This window comes from Saimiri boliviensis, chromosome 14, assembly GCF_048565385.1.
Source record: "Saimiri boliviensis isolate mSaiBol1 chromosome 14, mSaiBol1.pri, whole genome shotgun sequence".
NCBI classification, from domain to species: Eukaryota; Metazoa; Chordata; class Mammalia; order Primates; family Cebidae; genus Saimiri; species Saimiri boliviensis.
The window spans coordinates 84,987,444-85,003,329 of record NC_133462.1 but is presented as its reverse complement, the minus strand read 5'-3'; the positions used below and the strand labels follow the sequence as shown (position 1 = coordinate 85,003,329).

At 45.9% G+C, this 15,886-nt stretch overlaps 1 long non-coding RNA gene across 2 annotated transcripts in view; it reads left to right on the top strand.

Annotated features, from left to right (window-relative positions):
- The window catches only part of LOC104652541 (uncharacterized), a 30,364-nt gene extending 19,532 nt beyond the window's left edge, over window positions 1-10,832 (top strand). The window contains exons 2-5 of one of the 2 annotated variants that reach the window (XR_012513612.1): window positions 2,958-3,246; window positions 3,808-4,289; window positions 8,689-8,786; window positions 10,429-10,832. This is a non-coding gene — a long non-coding RNA (uncharacterized LOC104652541). Of the gene's footprint in view, window positions 1-2,957; window positions 3,247-3,807; window positions 4,290-8,458; window positions 8,787-10,428 lie in introns of both variants that reach the window. The other variant, XR_745858.2, reaches the window with a different exon arrangement.
- Window positions 10,833-15,886: the final 5,054 nt, after the last annotated feature.

Below are 15,886 nucleotides of genomic sequence, written 5' to 3'. Positions count from 1 at the left end.
ATTTGGGATTCAGGAGTTAAAGTAGCAGCTCTTCATTATTATTACTTTTTTAAATCTCTGCGATTCATTCATTCAACAACATTTATTATGTATCTATAAAATGCCAAACACCATTCTGTGTTCTGGGGTCTCAGCAGTAATAAAATACAGAAGCATATGTTCTCCTGACATAAATGAGTAATTCAGTGAAACATTTAAATAAAACATAGAGTACATCAGTTAACGGTAAGTGCTATGGTAAAAAAGTACCCCAGAGGAGGAGAACAGAGAGTGAGGACTTGCCTTGCTGATTAGGAGAAAGGGAAGTCTGCGTGACCTTGGCTTTTTCATGGGGATCAAGGTCACCGGGGATAAAAGGCATAGTGAGCCTCAGAGCTGGCAGTAAGATGAGAACTGTGGAGAGGGCAGGAGGAGGGGGGAGTGGGAGTCTTACCAGGGATGTACAGGACTCTGGGTTTCTCCCTCTTCACTTCTGCTGATGGAGAAGCAGGGACCAATGGAAGCAAGGAACCAGGGCCAGGGGTCACTGTGCTCTCAGACAGAGGAATCAGAGCTCCCACACCTTTTTTTTTTTTTTTTTCCTTTATAGATGGGGTCTTACTATGTTGCCAAGGCTGGACTCCAACTCCTGTGCTCAAGTGACCCTCCCACCTCAGCCCCCTCCGAGTAGCTGGAATGCAGATGTCTGCCACCATGCCCAACTTCTCACACCTTTTTGATGCTTGTTTTTTGGCTCATTTGTTATGCTTGCTTTCCAGGTGTTATTATCACCTTTATCTCTGAGGAATCAAATGAACTTAAGTTCAATTCAGACTTTGCTCTATTATTTGAAGAGCTTCAGGAATTAATGTTCCTACTTGTTCAGTTTGTTCACCATTTTTCATTATATTTGTTTGTTGTGCTTTGGAATTTTAATACACAGACTCATCTTCAGTAGGAGAGAGAGAGAGAGGAAATGAGAGAGAGGGAGAGAGAGAAAGAGAGGAAGGGAGAGAGGGTGTTTCTCCACCCATTCCCGCATCTGCTTTTTTTTTTGGTTAGAATATGCAAAAAAGAACTCTTTGCGCTCCCAACTTGCAAAACTGCTCCTCCTCTGTCTTCCCCCCTCAATAAGTGGAACCTCTTTCCATCTGGTGAGTTACTACAGTCAAAATCTAGGTAATGTCTTTGATTCCTCCCTCCCCTCATCCTGCCCACCGCAACACCCACCATTTGCATGTCCTGCCAATTCCATGCCCAGAATGTATTCAGACCCCACCCACTCCTCCCACCCCATGGCCACCACCAGGCCCACCCTCCATTCTCCATTCTCTCTCTCTGATGCAACAAACTCCTGTTGCCACCCTTTTTCTTCTTTTTGAGACAGGGTCTTGCTCTGTCGCCCAGACTGGTGTGCAGGGGCACTCATAGCTTCCTGCAGCCTCAAACTCCTGGGCTCAAGCATCCCTCCACCTTAGGCCCTGAGTAGCTGGGACCACAGGCATGAGCCACCATACTCAGCCTCCTGTTGCTATTCTTGCCTTCAAACTCTCAGTTTTTCACACACTACCCAGAGTGATCTTTTAAAAGTACAAAGTAAGGCCAGGCATGGCGGCTCACACCTGTAATCCCAGCCCTTTGGGAGGTCAAGGAAGGAGGATCACTTGATGCCAGGAGTTTGTATCCAGCCTGGGCAACACGGTGAAATCATGTCTCTAAAAAAACCCTAAAAATTAGCCAGACACAGCTGGGTGCAGTGGCTCATGCCTATAATCCCAGCACTTTGGGAGGCTGAGGTCAGCAGATCATCTGAGGTCAGGAGTTCAAGACCAGCCTGGTTAAAATGGTGAAACCCCCATCTCTATAAAAAAATTAGCTGGGCATGATGGTGCACGCCTGTAGTCCCAGCTTCTCAGGAGGCTGGCGCAAGAGAACCACTAGAATTCGGGAGATGGAGGTTGCAATGAGCCAAGACCACGCCACTGTACTCCAGCCTAGGCAACAGCAAGACACCATCTCAAAAAAAAAAAAGAAAAAATTTGCTGGACGCAATGGTGAATGCCTGTAGTACCAGCTACACCAGAGGCTGAAGTGGGAGGCCTGCTTGAGCCCAGGAGGTGGAGGCTGCCGTAAGCTGTGACTGTGCCACTGCACTTAGAAACCCTGTCTCTAAAAAAAAAAGATAAATAAAAAATAAAAATTCAAATCAAATTATGGCCTCACTGCTTTAAAACCCTTCTTGCCTTCCCTTTGTGTTCAGAGTGAAATGAAATTTCCCACCCTGTTCTCTTGAGTGCTGCCCAGTCTGGCCTAGGATTGTTTCTGGAATGTGCCAGGCTGTTCTTCCACCTCCCATTCCTGACACTCGCTTGCCCAGACTGTGTGTGGCTGGCTCCAGCGCTTCCTTCCCTCATGGCATCCTGAACACTCCCTCCTCAGAGACGCCTCCCCAGCTGCTTTCAGGAACCTGCTCTCTCCACATCCTGTGCCCCTCCTTCATAGAATAGATCATGATCCTGATTTTTTCTTATCGTCTGTCTCTTTCCTGCAATGAAAGTTCTGTAAGAGCAGAGAGCAAATTTGCCTTCTCCACAGCTATTTTCAATGCCTAGTGTGAACTATGCCCCTTTTTCCACATGAAAATAATTGAATGAATCAATACTTGGCCCTTCAGAGCCCTCCCTGCCAGCTAACAGAGAGGGCTGCCAAATCTTGAGCTTGGGGAATAGGAAGTTGGGTCCTTTTGGAACAACCTGGCACTGCCTTGTAAAGTGATCTTGAGCAAGTCACTTTACCTCTCTCATTTTCTATTTTTTTTCCCCATAAAATGCTCTTTACCTAACTCGAAGACCCAAAAACGAATACGTCACCTGCCTGTGAGGCATGCAGAGTTGTAAATAGAAGCTCAAGCTCTTGAACCCAGAATGTTTGTTCACAGCCACTTCCTGGACAACGACTATGTTCTATATTCTTTCTAGAATCTGATTTAAGAAAGCTCCCAGAAGGGTCCTGTTCTCCTACCATCTGTGATCTTAATTGCCCAAGCTGGAGCGATGGAGCAGGAAGCCAGTGCTGTTTCCAGAGCCCAGAGCTGTGTGTTCTCAAATATTTGCGCCCCTGAATTCCCTGGTCAAAAAACGCAGTGCTGAGACCCTTCCTGGCTCATTTGGAATGAAATGGTCAGATGCTGCTTGACTCCTTACACACGTCACAGGAAACAATCAAGCAAGTTGATGCATCATCTGCAAGAGCTCTGGGGTGAAAATGGTACGTACTTAGAGAAATGACAGTGGGTTGCATACAAGGCCATATGAGTGACTCATCAGTGAGCACAGAGGGAAGGCGAGAAATCCACATCCAAAGCACGTTGTACCCCCTTAGATGGAATGGTTTGCCTTTTTTTTTTTTTTTTTTGAGATGGAGTCTCGAGCTATCGCTAGGCCAGAGTGCAGTGGCATGATCTCGGCTCACTGCAACCTCCGCCTCTCAGGTTCAAGCAATTCTGCCTCAGCCTCCTGAGTAGCTGGGATCACAGGCGTGTGCCATCACACCCAGTTAATTTTTGTATTTTTAGTAGAGACAGGGTTTCATCATGTTGGCCAGGATGGTCTCGATCTCTTGACCTCGTGATCCGCCAGTCTTGGCCTCCCTACGTGCTGGGATTACTTGGCCAGATGGCCTTTTCTACAGAAGATGACTTTACAAGCCCAGGAGATCTTCACCATGAGTGCAATCTGCTTGAAGGACACAGTATTAGAAAATGTCATTTGACAAAATTTTAATGCAAAGAAAGGCATTTTTTTTCTTTTTTCTTTCCTCTTTTTTCAGCAATGCCTGTTAGTGGCATAATCCTGCAGCTATGCATGTCTGGGTTCAGAACAATTGCCAGAGCCGAGACCTGTATGGAACAAAGACCCTTGAGCATGTAGAAGAGGATCAGCCCAGCTGAGCACCGGCAACGGGACTGCAGCCCCAAACTGCAGGAGTGCAGGCCAGGACGCGGGTTCCGCTCTGACGTTTGGCCTCTGCTGTTTGCTGTTTTGAATGTCCATAGGCTCTTATGTAGGTTTCCCTGCCTGGTTTATGGATAAACTAGCAATTCTTGAAACTCAGGACAGATGGGGTCTTTCGTCTACAAAGTCAGGCTCTTGGATCATGGATTTCAGGTTTCCGTGAGCTGAACCCAGTGCATGAGCCCCTTGCATTCACGGAAACATGATTCCCAGTTTTGGGCCTTTTCATACGTGTCTTCCCATGCCAACGCCTCTCTCTGGAAGCAGTAACCTGTGTCTCCTGTGACTTGTGAATTGGTAAGCCATTTCTAAATGGTGGGGGAGAAATGGGGCTGATATGTGAGGTTTGGATGCTGAGAACAGGCACTCTCTTCCATGGAAGATTTCTTGAGAAAAAAAAAAACATAATTTGAAATCCTGCTCAAAATTAGCTCCTCTATGTTATCTAGGGGTTATGAATTCATTTAGGTAAGCAAGCTCTCTCCAGGGACAATGAGTTACGTCCTTGTGTGAGTTAGGCTACTCACTCAGGCATGCCTTCATTCAGTATGTATATACTACTCTCCAGGGCGGAGATCCATAAGTAGATGGGGCCACGTCCTCAGGGAATGGGGAAGCTTGGCTCGGGCTTCCCGAAAGGCCTGGACATGGTGGGGACTTGGGACCGAACACTGGCTGGCATGAAAGCAACAGGCAATGGAGAGGCCGCGTGGCTCACGCCTGTAATCCCAGCACTTTGGGAGGCTGAGGTGGGTGGACCACCCGAGGCCAGGAGTTTGAGACCAGTCTGAACAACATGGCGAAACCCCATCTCTACTAAAAGTAAATAAACCAGGTGGGTGTGGCAGTATATGCCCGTAGTACCAACTACTCAGAAGGCTGAGGCATGAGAGTCGCTTGAACCTGGGAAGCAGAGGTTGCAGTGAGCTGAGATCGCATCACTGCACTCCAGCCTGGATGACAGAGCGAGACTCCATCTCAAAAAACAGACAATGGAGAGAAGGAAACGAGAAGAGGTAAGAAGCACTCCATCAATCGGCCCCTTCCCGAGAGTCCGCGCCACTGAATGGCACCTCCGAGCTTACTCCAATCTGCTGAAGCTACTCTGATGCAGGTAGGCAGCCTGGTTTACGGATAAACCAAACACTTAGGAAGCTCGGATGAAGTTCTCAAGTCTACAAGCAGAGCCTTTGGATCGTTTACATATTTCAAGATCCTAGGAACTGAACATAACACAGGAACCACTCCACTACGAAAGTTCCCTAAAGGCAGAGGCCAATTCAACAACACATACAGAGAACCGAGTCCATTTCTCTTCACATATTCTTGTTTTGAACTTTTAAGTTCAGGAGTATATGCAAAGGTTTGTCACGCAGGTAAATTCGTGTCACAGGGGTTTGTTGTACAGATTATTTCATCACCCAGCGATGAAGCCTAGTATGCATTAGTTATTTTTCCTGGTCCTCTCCCTCCTCCCACCCTCCACCCTCTGATAGGCTCCAGTGTGTGTCGTTGACTTTTACATGTCCGTATGTTCTCATCACTTAGCTCCCACTTACAGGTGAGAACATGCAAGTATTCGGTTTTCTGTTCCCGTGTTAGTTTGCTAAGGATAATGGCCTCCAGCTCCACCCATGTTCCCGCAAAAGACACGGTCTCATTTTTTTGGTTATGACTGCATAGTATTTCACACTGTATATATACCACATTTTCTTTATCCAGTCTACCACAGATGGACATTTAGGTTGATTCCATGTTTTTGTGATTGTGAATAGAAAATATTCTTTAAAAAATATCCTCACTCCTTCTCATGGCCTCTACTGCCCACGTGATCTGACCCTTGCTGACCTCATGTCAGCCATTTACCTTGCTCCCTAATTTCCACACACCATAGCTCTTCTATTCCTTGAACGCAACCAAATTGTCACTCACCCTAAAACATCTGTCTTGATGTTTCCCCTGCTTGGACATTCTTCCCCAGATTTTGATAATTCTAGTTCTTCCTCATTCAGATCTCATCTAAACGTCATTTCTTAGAGTTTTGTTTCTGGATATGGTTCTCATACTGAGAACGACTAGAAAGCCTAGTGAAATATAACAACATCCATTTAGAGGCATCCGAGAGATACCCAATCAGTGAGGAAAACAGGTATAAGAGAGAACAGAGGCCCAGAGATGAACCTGGAGTTTGGGACCACTTTTCCCCAGAGGCAGATGCAAATTCTGAAAGTGGAAGCTAAAAGACTGAAAAGCTGAATAGAGTTCTCCGCAAATCAAGGAACTGCAGGTTTCAGAAACTGCCGAGTAGGAGGGATCCTAGTAAATACCCAAAGCTATCAGGTACCTGGGCATAAGTGTGAACCAACAGATTAGTCCTCACAGGGCCTGAAGTTCAGCTTCAAATAATCTATCTATCCTTGGCTGAATTAATGTGACCTGAAATTGCTAGTGTTTCTAGCCTAGATGCTGGCCAGATGCCAAAGTGCACCCTCTCTAGAAGAATATAACAGCATTCGAAGCCTCAAGTTATCTCTCTATTTTAATACATAATATCTGACACTTATCAAGACATAATCAGTCATAAAGGAAGATAAGTTAACAGCCAAAGGGACAACAGAAAAAGTAGACTGATAAGGAGTCCAGATAATAGACACAAACTTTAAAAAGAAATGATTAGTATGTTTAAGAATATAAAATATTCACTTAAAAATTTTGATAACTAACTGGAAATTATGCCTATAAAGTATAAAAAGTAAACCAAATGGAAATCCTAATATGGATAAATGTTATGAATGAAATTAACATATTGGATGAGTTTAAGATCAGATTAGACACAGCTGAAGAGAGAATTAGTAAACTTAGAAGCTGGGTCAGAAAAAATATATCTAAGATGAAACAAGCAAAAAAGATGATAAATATCAAAAAACAAGAGCTAAATAGGACACTGTGAAATGTTCTAACATCGTTGTAACTGATGTCCCAAATGACAGGAGAAAGAGAATGGGGCAAAAGTAAAACCTAAAGCTATATTACTTACCTGATGAGAATCAATGGCTTGCATGTGTGTGTGTATGAATGCAACAGGTCAAGACTTTAGAAATAGGAGCTTGATGACATGATTTCCCTGTCAGATTTATATCCCTATTCAAAGCCTGCCCCAGCTCCTCCAATGTGTGTGACCATGGTTACCACTCCCATCCAGAGACTCCCTCCCATTCTTTTCTCAGTCTATGATGTCTGCTGTAGCACTAATGAGTATTAGTGCTATTCCCAAAAATGTTGGTTCTCTTTCCAAGCATGGTGGAGATTTCACTTTCTTATACCCTGGAAGTTAGGTATGGTCAAGTGCCTTGCTTTGGCAATAAAATGCAACAGCCATATGTGCCCAATTTGGGTGGAAGCTTTAACATTCAGTGTTCAATATAAATTAAGGTATGTTCTGTTCTTCTGCCTCCGTGTCAAACAGAGCCTCCATCAGCCTATTTACTGGATGATCATAAGAGACCGAGAGATGGAGCTTCCTGCTTATCTGTGAGGGCATGTTAACATGCATAAAAAATGAACCTGGATTGTTTTAACTTGTGTCATACTTGTTGTCACACTATGACACAGCCTATCCAGACAGATGTCCCTTTGACTTGCCTTTTCAGTCTCCTTGTCACCATTCACCTCCTATTCCAATCCATATTCCAGAAAACCTCTGCTATCTTGCTTTCTTTTGGGCAACAGAATCTACCTTTTCCTTCAGCATCTTTTCTATATCTGTTCCCGTGTCCTATTCCTCTTTGCTGAAAGTGGTGATGCCCATTATTTCCAAGAATGCCCCATTGATCTATTTTCTTTGTTCTAGATAGCTGGCAGCTTTACACAGCAATGAAAGTCTTTTCAGCAAATGACTAAAAAGCATGTCCTAGGGAAACATCTACCTCCCCCATCTCTCCGACTATCTGAATCCCAGCCTTCCCTGCACTTAGGCCATTTCATCAGTACAGGTCTGACTGCCACTGCAGGCAGATGGAGAAGCTTCCCAGGTCTTGTCTGGCAAGACTGCAGCTAGTTATGGATTCTGGGCCATCACCTAGCAGGCTGCTGGCAAGCTGTAAATGGAAAGAAACAAACAACAGCCTTTGGCTTAGAGCTCGAGAGCTTTATGAAGACTAAGAAAGCAATCCTTATTATGATGGCCTGGATGTGTGGTGAGCCTTGTTTTCTGTGAACAAGGACAGAGGATGGAGCAAAACACTTCACCTATTTTATGATGAACTGCACGTATGTGCTCATCAATATGAAAGGGCATTCCTCTCCAATTAGCAAGATAAGATTATTTTGCATTTGTAACTTGTTTGTTCTAAAATCTCTAGCAGTCTCTGAATTCAAACACCTATGTTGTCAAAATTTCTGCACGCACACACACAAACCTATTTTCTACAAGTAAGGGGATAATGAAAGGTTTCTGTCTTTTCCAGGCAAAGAATGAGTCATGGATCTCATTTGAAGAAGTCAGTCTCTCCAGGGGACAGGTGGAGTTCCTGACACCCTCCCTAGCAAGCAGCTCATACCTGCTGGGTTCACCTCTGTTTTCTGCCAACGACATGTTCCATATTCTAGCAATGCGTTTGAATCACCCAAGGCAGGAGCCCTGCTCTTTTTACAGAAAGCTAAAAAGCTCATTTCTCTCTTCCCCACAAAAACACAGGCAGTCATTTACCTCTCTACAACTCGCCACAGCGGGAGCAGAGTCTGGCTTCATGGCTCGGAGAAGTGGCAGTCATTTCAGGGCTACGCCCTGCGATGGTAGGTATTTTGGAGTTCTTATTTCCTGGGAGCCAAATGATGCCTCTCCCTGTGGTATTCAACAGTTGGCCAGGCTGACGGCTTAAATTCTCTAGGCAGAGCTGAAACAGCTGCCATATAAGGAACTAGTTAAAAAATCCTGCTGTTCCTTAGAGGCAGGAAGGTGAGGCTGCTTTATTTCTTTGGAATCCAGAAAGATGATGAAAATGTGGTCTGTCTACCCAGTGCCAGCCATGTTCGTGGGCAGAGCAGGTGGCTGTCTATATGTTGGTATGTGAGGAGTGCCAAGAGGGTCCCCAGCCAAAAATACCCCCCACGTCCAACTGGTCTTGAGATGCTAAATCCTTCTTCAGACATGCTTTGCATTAGTTTTCTCTCCTTCAGCATCCTCTTAACACATGCAAAGAATTTTAAAAGAGGGGGATTATTTCTCATTATCTCCTTGTTATGGGATGAATTGTGTGCCCCCAAATTCGTATGTTGAAATCCTAACCCCCAGGACCTCCAAATGTAACTGTATTTGCAGATAGGGTCTTCGAAGAGGTAATTAAGTTAAAACAAGGCTCTAGGGCAGATTCCAATTCAATCTGACTGGCGCTTTTATAAGAAGGGGAGACGGGGATGCTGCTGCACGCAGAGGGAAGGCCATGTGAGGACACAGGGAGGAGACAGCATCGGAAACCCAGGGAGAGAGGCCACAGGGAAACCAACCCTGCCAACCACTTAATCTTGGACTGCAAGTCTCCAGATCTGCCAGAATATAAATTTCTGTTAAGTCCCCAATTCTGGTATGTTCTTATGGTAGCCAGTGCAAATGGATACACTTGTTTTTTGTTTTTTGAGATGGAGTTTCACTCTTTGTCACCTGGGCTGGAGTGCGATGGTGTGACCTCGATTCACTGAATCCCGGGTTCAAGCAATTCTCCTGCCTCGCCCTCCTGAGTAGCTGGGATTGCAGGCACCCACCACCGTGGCTGGCTAATTTATGTATTTTTAGTAGAGACGGGGATTCACCATGTTGGCCAAGGTGGTCTCAAACTCCCGGCCTCAAGTGATCCACTCGCCTTGGCCTTCCTAAGTGCTGGGATTACAGGGGTGAGCCACAGTGCCCGGCCAAATGTAAATTAGTTTACACATCCTCTGTTCTTTGCCAGCTAATTGAGGTTTGGAGTAGAAATGAGGAACAGGTGAGTCCCAGACAGGAAAAGGTCTGGAGAAGATTCCCAAAGAATTGTAAGAGAGTCAGGGACGTAGGAAGGGTGATGGATTGGATTGGAAGGAAGACACAGGGAAAGGGAAGGAGAAAAGTCCTGTCATTGTGATCTGATATTGGTATAGGCTCACACGCGTAGCGATGTGCCATCAGAGTCAGCATAACATTTTATCCTGACAAACGTGTCTGACGGAGCTACCGTCTCCATTTATAGATGAGGAACCAGAGTCTCAGAAAAGATGTAAGAATTGCTCAGGGTTCCCCCAGAACCCAGCCACAAACCCAATGTTGCCCTCCCCAGCCTGTGGGACCTGGACATTCTTAGGAACAAAAGGCCGAACCACCCCGTTATCCACTGGTTTATACAGCAACCTACCGCCTCAGTGAGGACCCTCTCTGGTGCCAGGACTGCCTCTTCGTCTCTTTCAGGGCCCTCGCAACACCTGCTATAAAGCCTTGTCCAGATGAGCAGAATATTTGCTGATTGAGCCAACATGACTCCTCCTTTCTTTCCTGTAAAAGCGAGGCGGATTGATGCAAAGCACACACTAGGATTTCTTCCAAATATCCTTCCAACTGCAGCCTCAAGATTACCAGAGACCTGGCTGAATTCCCGAGATGTTCACTGCTGCCTACCTGGCCAGAATCCTCTTGTGTTACTAAAGAATGAAGGTGATCAGCTTGGGCAACATGGCAAGACCTTGCCTCAAAAAAACCAAAAACACAAACAAAATAAACACAAAATAAAACAACAACAAAAGTGGCTGCTGCCCAAGCCCGATTGCAATAAAAACTTCTCTCTCTCTCTCTCTCTAATTTCACAAGTCACCACTAAAAAGGCAACCTTTTTTGTTTGGTTAAATTTTTTTTTCTTTTTCTTTTTTTTTTTTTTTTTTTTTGAGACAGTCTTGCTCTGTCACCCAGGCTGGAGTGCAGTGGCACAATCTCGGCTCACTGCAGCCTCTGCCTCTTAGGTTCAAGCAATTCTGCCTCAGCCTCCCAAGTAGCTGGAACTAAAGGCATGCACCACCACACCTGGCTAATTTTTAATTTTTTTTAAGAGATGTGGTTTCGCCATGTTAAACAGCCTGGTCTCAAACTCCTGGCCTCAAGTGATCTGCCCACCTCAGTCTCCCAAAGTGCTCGGATTACAAGCATGAGCCACTGTGCCCAGCCTTTTTCTGTTTTGTTTTGTTTTGTTTTGTTTTTGTTTTTAGACAGGGTCTTGCTGTCACCCAGCCTGGAGTACAGTGGTACAAACATAGCTCACTGCAGCCTCAAGTTCCTGGGCTTGACCAATCCTCCCACCTCAGCCTCCCGAGTATCTGGGACCACCCTGGCTAATTTTTGTATTTTTTTGTAGAGATGGGCTTTTACTATGTTGTCCAGGCTTGTCTCAAACTCCTGGCCTCAAGTGATCTGCCCGCCGCAGCCTCTCAAAGTGCTGGGATTACGGGCATGAGCCACTGCACCCAGCTTGCAACAGAAACCTGACTGCAACATACATGTAAGCTCTTCACACTGTAACAATACCTAGAGGCTTCTTCAATCTGGGGCCTGACAGTGACAACCACAGAAGCTATTTAATAAGAACAGGTACCACTCTATAAAAAGAGCAGGCTGGGCACAGTGGCTCATGCCTGTAATCCCAGCACTTTGGAAGGCCGAGGCGGGCAGATCACCTGAGGTCAGAAGTTCGAGACCAGCCTGACCAATATACTGTCTCTTCTAAAAATGCAAAAATTAGCTGGGTGTGGTGACAAGTGTCTACAATCCCACTTCCAGCTACTCGGGAGGCTGAGGCAGAAGAATCACTTGAACCTGGGAGGCAGAGGTTGCAGTGAGCTGAGATCACGCCACTGCACTCCAGACTAGGCAACAGAGCAAGACTCAGTCTCAAAAAAAAAAAAAAAAAAAAAAAAAGGCAGTATTCAGCTTAATAAAGTTACTGAGTTTATTCAAATACATGACGTACAGTCATAAATAACAGATGACCACGGTGTGTTTTGGAACGGACGCAGCCTCTTCTCGCGGTCCAGAACTGGCCCAGGTCCTCATTTAGGTACTTGCACCCAGTTCTGAATTGCTTTCTGGGGTATGCTGTGTCCTCTCTTATTCCATGAGGCCGGGGCTGGCTTTGTGGGAGTGCAGCCTTGAACAGGGCCCCCATGCTGGGCTTAATGCTCTGCTTCATCTGTCTTGAAATTCTCAGTACTTTTGGAACCAGGGGCCCCACATTTACATTTTGCACTGGACTCCACAAACGAGGTCATTGCTTCTGAGAGTGGCCTCATTGCTTTTCTGTGTCAGGGCCACTGTATACATGGCAGGGAATTCTCAGGCTCCCACTATAGAATTAGACAGCATTTCTCAGTGTGAATAAAAGATGAACCGGACGAAATGGGGTGGAGGAGTTCAACCTGACATGGGCTTCATAGTCAAGCAGAGCTGGAAGTTGCCATTGCTGAATCCCAGGGCTGTCGATCATCTGAAGTCATGCTGGGGGCCACATCGACACCAAGATCTGACCAGAGGCATGGTAACAGCAGCAAGGGGTCTCAGTGTCTTCGGAAGGCTAAGGGCAGAGGCCAGAAAGTTCTGTCCAAAACTGCTACAAGGACAACAGGGAGCAGGGCTCAGTCGCTGTAGAGCAGGGGCTGGCAGTAATTGACCAAGGATTTCAGGGACCCAGCAAGCCACGCTGGGGTTAGGGGCTGGACCTCCACCCAAGCTGGGAAATGGAAGGAAAACTGATTGCAGCCAGGAACTCAGGCCCTGGCCAATTCTAGCAGACAGAGAGGAGAGAGAAGCTGTTGTTCTGTTCCTTGAGACTCCTGGGGATCTGCTGAGTGACGGTCTAACATCTCCAGGTTGAACTCACTCTGACTACCCGCAGGGAGGGACCTGAACTTTTAACAACGGATCCTTTGTAACAGCTGGCAGCAGGGGAAGCCCAGCAAATAGAGCCTAATAGGACAGGTGACAGGCTTTATGCTAAATCTGGAATTGTCATCAACAGCATCTCCGTAGCTCTGGCTATATCTGTTCTTATTTGCTGCTGTGTCGTTTGGTCAAAATCCTAGAATTTAAGAAGTTACGGCTCATCTTCAATGCTTGTACTGCAATTTCTTCCTCTGCTGGGGGAGTAAAAAGTCTTTCTCTACACCCCGTCTCCTCTCTCCTCCCCCTTCTTTCTCTTTCTCCTCCCTGCACTCTGTCTCCCTCTGCACCTCCCCCTCTTCCTCGAATTTCTGGCTCCCCCTCTTCCTCACGTTCTCTCTCTCCCTCCCTCTCCCGTCCTTTTGTTGGTAATGAGCATCTCTCAGCCTGAGTGCCACTGGAAAGTCTCCCCATGATTCAGAAACCTGCGCCCCACAGAGCTTCCTGCACTTACCGCTTACAGTGGCCACCCACCTCGCCAAGAGCAGCTGATTTCAATGCTGCCCACCTGCTGCCCCACGAGGACTTGCTCTTAATTGTTTGGTTTCCATGTGTGTTGTATATCCATCCCAATGTAGAGGCTTTGCTTTGGGTAAGAAGGAATGCAAATGGAAACATGGGGATTACACCCAGGATTCTTTCTGGAGGTTAGACTAAATGACCTCTAAGATTCCTGCCAGAATCTGTTACAAACAACTCAAAACCTGATGGATTAAAAATTCTACCTGGAGACTGAGAGCGACAGCATGCAATCCATAGAGACACATGCAGATTGTGAATGAGTCTAATAAGAGGACCACAGCTGACGTTTATTGACCACTAACTATGTGCTGGCCACTGCGCTAATTGCACAATCTCATTGAATCCTCATGACAGCCCAGGAGGAATGTTTCTAAACATTTCTGTGTGACAGGTGAAGAAATCTGTAGAGTTTCAGTCTGTGACTTGCCAAAGTGACACAGCTAGTAACAAAAGATCAGGACTGGACTCCTCACTCCATCCCATCTGATAGTCTCAACAGGATGTGTTTCAGCAGGAAGTCAGTCCCAGGGAGGACCTTGTTCCCAGGTGGCTTTGCATGGTGACAAGCTCTTAGACTCAGTTGTGGTAGTGGGTCTGAACTGGCTGAGCTAATAGGTTTTTCTCTGCCCCTGACATTGATAGTTCTGACAGTTCATCCCATTATTTTTATGTCTGCATGGAATCGTTGCTTCCTGGGCTTGATAGAATTCCTGCACGCTCAGATAGAATACTTCCCTGGATCCTTTGGAAGCGTCCTGCTTAAGATCAACAACTCTGAAGTCAGAGGCAATGGTCCTCACTCTAGAAAGAAGCAACTGCTTCAGATTAACCCCCACCTTTGTTCCTGTGTGTATCCACCTGCCCTCGCATGGCCTCTGCTGCAATGACTCAAACTCTAGAGGATTCTATTTGGCTAACTCTGCTTTCTATTTTGTAAATCTGATGAGCCACTAGATTGTGGAATCAGATCTCACTGCCTTTAAGCATATTGCACTTGGCCACTAAATGAGTTTCAGAACAGTGTCAGACCAAGACACAGAAGCATAGGCATGTGGGCACACGCACATGTGTGTGTAGTCATGAATTCATCGTTGCATGTGTGTGCGTGTCACATTTCCCTGTCACCCAGACTACACACCGTGGCATCATCTTGAGCCTGCTCACCCACACTCACTCACTCACCTGCCCACGCCCTCCCTCCGTTTTACAGACACTGTTCTTGTTTAGGATCTTTTCGTCTCCTCAGCCCCAGACCACCAGCCTCCTGCCCCATCTGCCCTCATCCGGGCTGTCCCCGCTCTGATCCATCAATCACACTAATGTCAGAATCATCATCCTTGCGTAAGGCCAGTTGCATCACAGGTCTTCTAAGAATTCCACAAGAATGGGAATCCCAAGTTGCTGTTCATAATCGTCGCATTGAGTCCTGCAAAATCTGTCTCCAAATTTACTCTCCAACCTCATCACCCACTACATGCACCTTAGAGTTATCCAAACACCATGTATAGAATCCACATTGATTGAGCCTCTGCTACAGCCAGGGACGTTGCTACCTGCTAGGGAATATTTATGAACAGAACACGAGCTTGCAATCAGCTCTGACAGTGTTCTTCAAGGCCCACAGCACATCAGGCCCTCCCAGGACTCCCTGGCCTGGAAGGTCCTGCTCCTTTTCTTGCCTATTAAAATCATTCTCATTTTCCAAGTCAGATGTTTACCTACTGTGACACCGACCTTAATCCCCTTGGAATCCTTTGTTGGAGCCTAAGTCCTGAGTTTTCGTCCTGATTTTGTTATTAAACTCGTGTGAGTTTGGGGAAAGTTTTTAACCTCACGGGGTCTCAGTTTTCTCATCCTGAAAAATGGGCATAACATAAGTACCTCCTCGTGTGGTTGTTGAGAGGACGGAATGAGTTTTGTTTTGTTTTCTTGAAGCATTTAGGACAGGGAAAAAATTATGTCTAGCACCTGTGCTCCCATGTGTTGCTTATGTATCGCTATTTACATGTAGGCCATTCTGACTGCTTCTTCTATGCAACTTTTAGTTCCTTGAGATAAAGGATGGTCATTATCTTTGCATTCCAGCTTCACTAGCAGAGATCTTTGATCACAGAAGATGTTTAATAAACGTTGGCTTAGTTGAATTCAGTTGCTAAATGATCATAGAAATTTAAAGTTCATTTCACGTATTCCTTTGCCTTCCAGTAGGACTTTCCTAATTCTAGGTAGAGGAGATTCTGGCCCCTGGCAACCTATTCCACTTTCTGATAATTCAACCTGAAGGAGACCTTAGAGGTCATTTCATGCAGGAATGTCAGTTGCCGTTTTATGTGCCGACCTCAATCGATTAATAATGGCTTTCCCAAGTGCTGGGAGTGCTACAATTGATTAGTGATGTCTGGCCTTTGCGTGGGCTGGGCAGCTG